The sequence below is a fragment of the Buteo buteo genome, chromosome 8 (genome assembly GCF_964188355.1).
Source record: "Buteo buteo chromosome 8, bButBut1.hap1.1, whole genome shotgun sequence".
Lineage (NCBI taxonomy): Eukaryota > Metazoa > Chordata > Aves > Accipitriformes > Accipitridae > Buteo > Buteo buteo.
In genome coordinates, this window is record NC_134178.1 from 31071641 (window position 1) to 31077640 (window position 6000).

Consider the following 6000-nt stretch of genomic DNA (forward strand, 5'->3'; position numbering starts at 1 on the left):
GGCTGGTTATTGGCCTTGAGTCACACTTGCTGATAGGCAAATCAAGGATTTTAAAGCGCATAGCTGATCAGATCAGCAGCTTGTCCTAGAAGGAGAAAAGTGACATAAAATATGCACAAGCCTTCCTTCTGTCCTGACAGCAGGTTGAGTTTTCAGATGATGTGGAAACAGCAGCCTGCTCTCCTCCCCCCAACATGGTCTCCTCTTGCGCCTTTGCTGCAGTGCTGCTGTCTTGTTCCCGACTCCGGAGATTCCTCTCCCTCCCCAGCCTTCATGACGAGGCTCAGGCTCTGGCCAGGGGGCTCCACGCCACTGTCTTTATGCCCGCTCAGCCCTTGGCCTTTCTTCTCAGAATGCCAAGCGGGGGGCTCATTAGTGTTCCCTGTTGTTAAGCTTTTGTGGCTCAAGCCCATCCAGCACCAAGCTGGAACAGAAAGGGAATCAAATCCCCCGGGGGGGGGGGGGGGATGTGTGTGCAAAACTCCCCCAGGCTGCCAGCCCAGCTGGAATTCAAACAGGTGATCTTGGAGAGGAAAGGTGGAGCATGCACTCGTGTGATCTGCGTGTGCGGGAGCAGCGTGCGAGCTCTGTCTGTGACAAGCAGGCACTGCTTCAGCTTCTTCCCAAAGAGAGCAACTTCGAGTATGTTTGACCTGAGATCAATCCTCTGCATGTGTATGTGCATCACATTTTTATGGCGTTGCTTGTGCATGCGATGTCTCTGGTATGTGTCTGCTCCGTCACGGGAATGCTGCCGTGAACGGAAAAGCTAAAACATGGCACATACTGGTTTTAGGTCTTAGCTGCCTCACATTGTAATTTGTGCTATTGCAACTACCAGGCTGATAGAATAAGCTATTATGTAAACTGAGGAAAACACAAGAATTGGGCCGTGTCTGTGCAGGAACCACGCTTACAACATGTGCGCATGGCCCCTCAGGAGGAAGAATGTGCTACACAAGCAGGTGTGTTTGCACAAACTTGCTGTTTCTGTGCATGTGGAGGGGCTGGGTGCATGGGAGCATTGGTGATAAAGCTTTATTTCATTCCCACACATATTTTCACAAGGGATGGATATTTTGTCCTTGCTGTTGCCAGATTCCAACATAATTAACAGAAACTTACAAAGACATATGGAAAAGGCAAGCCACACACTCTCTCCCCATCCCCTCAACTGCAATCCTTGCCCAAGTCACTATTCACCCCTTGAGCTGGCTACAAAGATCTCTTCCCCTACCAACTGCCCCAAACTCTGCCGAGTCAGCAAACCCAACCTCCGTTTTCTTCCATGCCACGAAGTCCTGCTACATCACATTCAGCTTAGCTACACTCCATCCTTGCTCATGCCCCGATTCAGTTCAAAATGTCCCCTCTTTTTAAAGCCCTCCAAGGAAACGGTCCAAGGTCTTCCTTGGACATCCTTCCTCCCTGCTCCCCCATCTGTCTACATCCTCTCTCCACAGGTTTTCCACTCAGCATCAGAACCGTCGGTGCTGGAGATGCCTCCTCCTTCCCAGGTCCAGCTGCTTGGAACAGGCATTTTTCTCCCTACCTCACTGCCTGACAAGTCTCCTTTCAAACATGATCTGATAGTTCTCCCCCTCCTGTGACGATAAACCTCAGAGTCTTTCTCCCTGCTTCTCGCATACCTCCATCACTGGACTCTCTCACTGTAAAGCGTGTGGGATAAACATATCATGGAGAACATTACAGCAAATCATGGGGTTTTGCTTTGATTCTTTTTCTGCTTATTTATTTATTTTTTGAAGGGAGGTAACAAGTCAGAGAAGCTGGCTGAGATTTCTGCTGTACATCTTTTTTGCAGCAGCAAGATCCTCCATCTTCCTTGCTGGATTGAATAGGGTCTCAGGACAATTTAGACTCCCTCCCCCATCTCCCATTCCTGCTCATATTCTTCAACACATGATGCTCTCCTCCCAGCCTTGACTGGGAAAGCACGTATCCTCACTCTCTCCCGCTCTTTCGGCTCCTGCCTCACATAGGTTGTGTCAGGACATTAGGATGACGAACATTTGCGCAGCTCAGATTCTTGTAGGCTGTTTTTTAACAAAACAACTAGAATCAATGAAACCTAAATGACGGCAGATGACAAACTTAAAAGACCTCGCGAGGATGCACCTAGCGTACTGGGAGGCTTTCTGCGTCTCTCACCAAAAAGGGAAAAATAACCCTCCAAATTTAACCAAACCCAGCGCCGATGCTGTAATGAGGCCGGGCATGAGGATCGGGGTTTCTCTCCCTTCTGCCTTTTATGTTTTTTTTTTCCGCTCTTGCACATTATCACCTCACCAACAGTAGGTTAACAGCCACAAAACCTCCAGCAAGCAAGCAAGCAAGCAAGCAGGCTTCACATTGTTGCTCTCACGCCGAGCTAGATATTTACTTGCTGATAAACGGCAATTGCAAATACGTCTCATTTAATCTCCCGACATCCAGGAGGGAAAAAAACATCTCCCATCCCCGCGGCAGACTTCCCGGCTCTGCCCGGCTCCGGGGGCGGACAGAGGGATGGAGGAGCCACAAAAGACCCCGGCTCTCCACCCTCCCCCGGGCCGCCCGCCGCCCCCGCGGAGCTTCAGCCCGGCGCAGGGCCGCGGGGAGTCCGGCCGCCCCCGGCCCTCCCCGCCACCGCCCCCCCCCGCCCCAAACCCGCCGGGACCGAAGCCAACAGGTGGAAAGCGCTTTTTGTCCCTTCCGCGATCGGTCCCAGCTCTCTCCCCCCGCTCCCGTCCCGGGATCCTCCCCCCGCCGCCGCCGCGGTCCCTCCCCGCGCGCCGCCGCCGCCGGGGGGAAACTGAGGCACGGCGCCGGGGGGACGGCCGCCGACCGACCGCCGCAAAACTTTCCGCGCCACCCCCCCGCCGGGTCGGGCCGGGCCGAGCCGGGCCGGGGGAGGCGGGCAGCCTGCCGGGGCGGACTGCGGCACCCGCAGCCGCCTGCCCGCATCCGCACATGCCGGCGCGCACACGCCGCCCCCCGCTGCTGGCAGCCGGGCCGCGCCGCGCCGCGCCGCGCCGCGCCGCGCCGCGCCGCGCCGCGCCGAGCCGAGCCGAGCCGGGGGAGCCGGCGGCGAGGAGGCGGCCCCGGGGGCGGCGGCGCCAGCCATCGGCCCCCCGCCGGCAGCGCGGCGCGCAGGCTGCCCCGGGGCGGCGGGGCCGAGGCGAGGCGAGGCGAGGCGAGGCGGGGCGGGCGGCGGGGCCGGCGCTTACCTGCCTCAGGCGGCGAAGGCGCGGGGCGGCATGTCGGGGGGCGGCGGCGGGGAGCGGGACCCTGCCGGCGGCGCGGCCTGCGCTCGCCGGGCGCTAGGGCAGCATCAAGGCAACTTAGGGGGAACCCTTGCGGGGCCTATTGTCTGCGCGGGGCGGCGGGGCGGCGGGGCGGCCTCCCCCCGCGGGCGCCGCGGCGCTTGGTACGGCCCAGGCATTCATGCCAAGCGGCTTTCACACATGGAGGCTTGTCTCCAGCGGCTGCTGACAAGCCACAAACAAGACGTCCCCCTCCCTCCTCCTCCTCCTCCTCCTCCTCCTCCTCCTCCTCCTCCTCCTCCTCCTCCTCCTCCCGCTCCCGCCTGCCTCCTCCTGCCTGCCTGCCTCCTCCCTCCTCCTCCTCCTCCGGCCTCCTCCATGTGAACTCCAACTCCGGTGACAGGCGGGCGGGCCGGGCCTCGCCGCCGCCTCGCACCCGCAGCCGGCGGGGCGCGGGGGCAGGGAGAAGGCCGCCCGCCGCCTCCCCGGGAAAATGGCAGGCGCCGGCCCTGGGCCTCGCCGCGGGGGGGGGGGAGCGGCGTTTCTAGCCTCCCTCAGCCGGCATGCCGGCCTCCAGCAGAAAAGCGAGGGGTAAACCTGCGAAGTAAATAATACGGGTCCGCCGCATCCCTCTCTCGCAAGCGCCGCCGCCGCTAACTGTGTCTTCCAGCGCTCCGGCTCCTCGAGGGCGGTTATCGACAGAGGAGCCGGCGGAGAATTTGCCCGATTCCTCCAAGGTCGTGCAAATAACCACGCACGCCGAACGCTGGAGACCCATACTCGGGGTCAACTTCATCTTGCGGCCGCGAGCCCGCTTCACGGCAACTTGGTGGCAGGAGGCAGGGGAGAAGGCCGTGGAGAGGAATTGCAAAAAAACCAGCCCTCGTGGGCTCCCGAAAATTTTTGCAGCCCCCAGCACTGTAAACAGCAGGGGCAAGGGAGCCTAGTCTCCAGGGGGAAAGTCTGGGTGTCTCCAGGCATGGCCAGCTCTGACAGCCCAAGGCACCCAAAAAGGATCTCACCCAACAGTGGGGCCACGTTGGGTCCAGGCTCGCAGAGATTTGGGCAAAGTTTTTTCGGTAACTTCAGCTGAGGGAGTTCCATGGATATTCAGACTCATACGCCCTCCGTCCAGCAAAAGCTAAACCAAAACGCAGCCAGCGTGAATCATTAAACTCTGTGCTGCCTTACATATGGGTTCAGCAGGGTTCAGTCGGCCCAGAAAGCAAACCACATGACCGACTGTCATACGTTTCATAACGAAACCACAAAACTGAATCTCAAAAAACACATTCCTGTCCAGGGACAACAAAAGTTTTTTTCTGTGAGTCTCAGCAGAAAAGGTCTGCGGAGCCCAGAAGAGTGTTGCGCAAGCATCAGCTGGTTAAATTTCATAAAAATAATTATTATAATCATAATAATCACCACTTGGATAGCTTTTTTTGTCCAATGATCTCAAAGACATTTTACTAACCCAGGCAAGTGTTTTTATCTAAATTTAACAAGTAGTAAAACAGATTCAGGCAGATGAAGTGACCTACCCAAGGTCATCTCCTGAACCTGTAGCAGAAGGGAGTGCACATTTCTGAACTCAAGTGCTCAAAAGAAAAGCCACTTCCCAAAAAGAGAGCTCCTACAATCCCTCCAAAACTCAAAAGTTTTATACGAGTCAGGGTTTGACTGTGAGAAATTTTAACCAGGTCTAATTTGTAGCTTGGATACTAGGACAGATGAAAATGAGGTGCTTCCCAGGAAAAAGAAATAAATAGAGGTCAAGCAGGGGAGGAAGGCTGCAACAAAGAATGGCTGGGGAGAAAGGAGAAGGGGAAGAGCAAAGCCAGGAGAGAAGGCTGGAAAATTAGTGACACTCTTATAAATTTCCCAGCTGGAAGAGCAAGGTAGTGCCAAGAGATCTAGGTGACAGGACTGAAGGCAACGTGGAGAATATAAAAACATGGAAGACAGTACAGTCTAGAATTTGACAGGCAGGAAAAACAAATCAAACCGTTTGTGGTCAGGCACTTGTGAGTTGGTAGAGCACGCTCTCACCAAAGCCTTGGGCAAAGGTGTCAGTGCTGGGAGCTGGCACTGCAGGTCCTCAGAAGAGGATGACTGCCACAGTCAACCCGTTGAAAGCAAAGCCAGATTATACACAGAATGGTCATCACGTCCAGCTTCATCTCCAGCAGTCTCTGCAACAGGACGTAGGGCAGCAGCTGTGCCTACTGGTGCACAGGGTCTGCAGCAAGGCTCTGGCACATCTCCCCAGCCTAACATCCAGCTCAAGATTTCTGAGTCTTTTAAAGGAGAATAAAAGCCTCTCTGTATTGTCACAGGTTGAAGCCTGATCATTTTAAGCACCCACATTCTGCTAATGGGGAAAAACAACCCAGGGCTAAACTTACCTTCTTTGGGAATGGCTGTGCCAGATAGATAGCCTTTCTCCACTGGTCCAAGTGTCACTCTTTCAGGTCGTTTTTGTACCTTGATGAAGATGACTTGGTCTTCTTTTCCAGTCCCTGGACTTCCTAATGCCTAATCAGCTCTGGGTGAGGCCATATCTTCTTGCAGCTGATGAGAGCTGCTGCTCTTGGCAGGGTGGATTTTCCCTATTCCTTCATTTCCATAACGTTTCTCTTCTGTTTACTTTCCCATTGCTCTCCTCATGGCCCCAATTCAGGACAGCATGTAAGCACATGTTTAATCTCATTGATCTCATGGCACTCCATGTACG

At 55.6% G+C, this 6000-nt stretch overlaps 1 protein-coding gene across 3 annotated transcripts in view; it reads right to left on the bottom strand.

Annotated features, from left to right (window-relative positions):
- Positions 1–5688, bottom strand: part of BCL9 (BCL9 transcription coactivator) — a 67253-nt gene extending 61565 nt beyond the window's left edge. For 2 of the 3 annotated variants that reach the window (XM_075033971.1, XM_075033968.1), the window contains exon 1: positions 3231–3515. The gene's annotated coding sequence lies outside the window, so the exon portion shown is untranslated. Of the gene's footprint in view, positions 1–3230; positions 3516–5671 lie in introns of those variants that run through there. The other variant, XM_075033976.1, reaches the window with a different exon arrangement.
- Between the last annotated feature and the right edge of the window lie 312 nt (positions 5689–6000).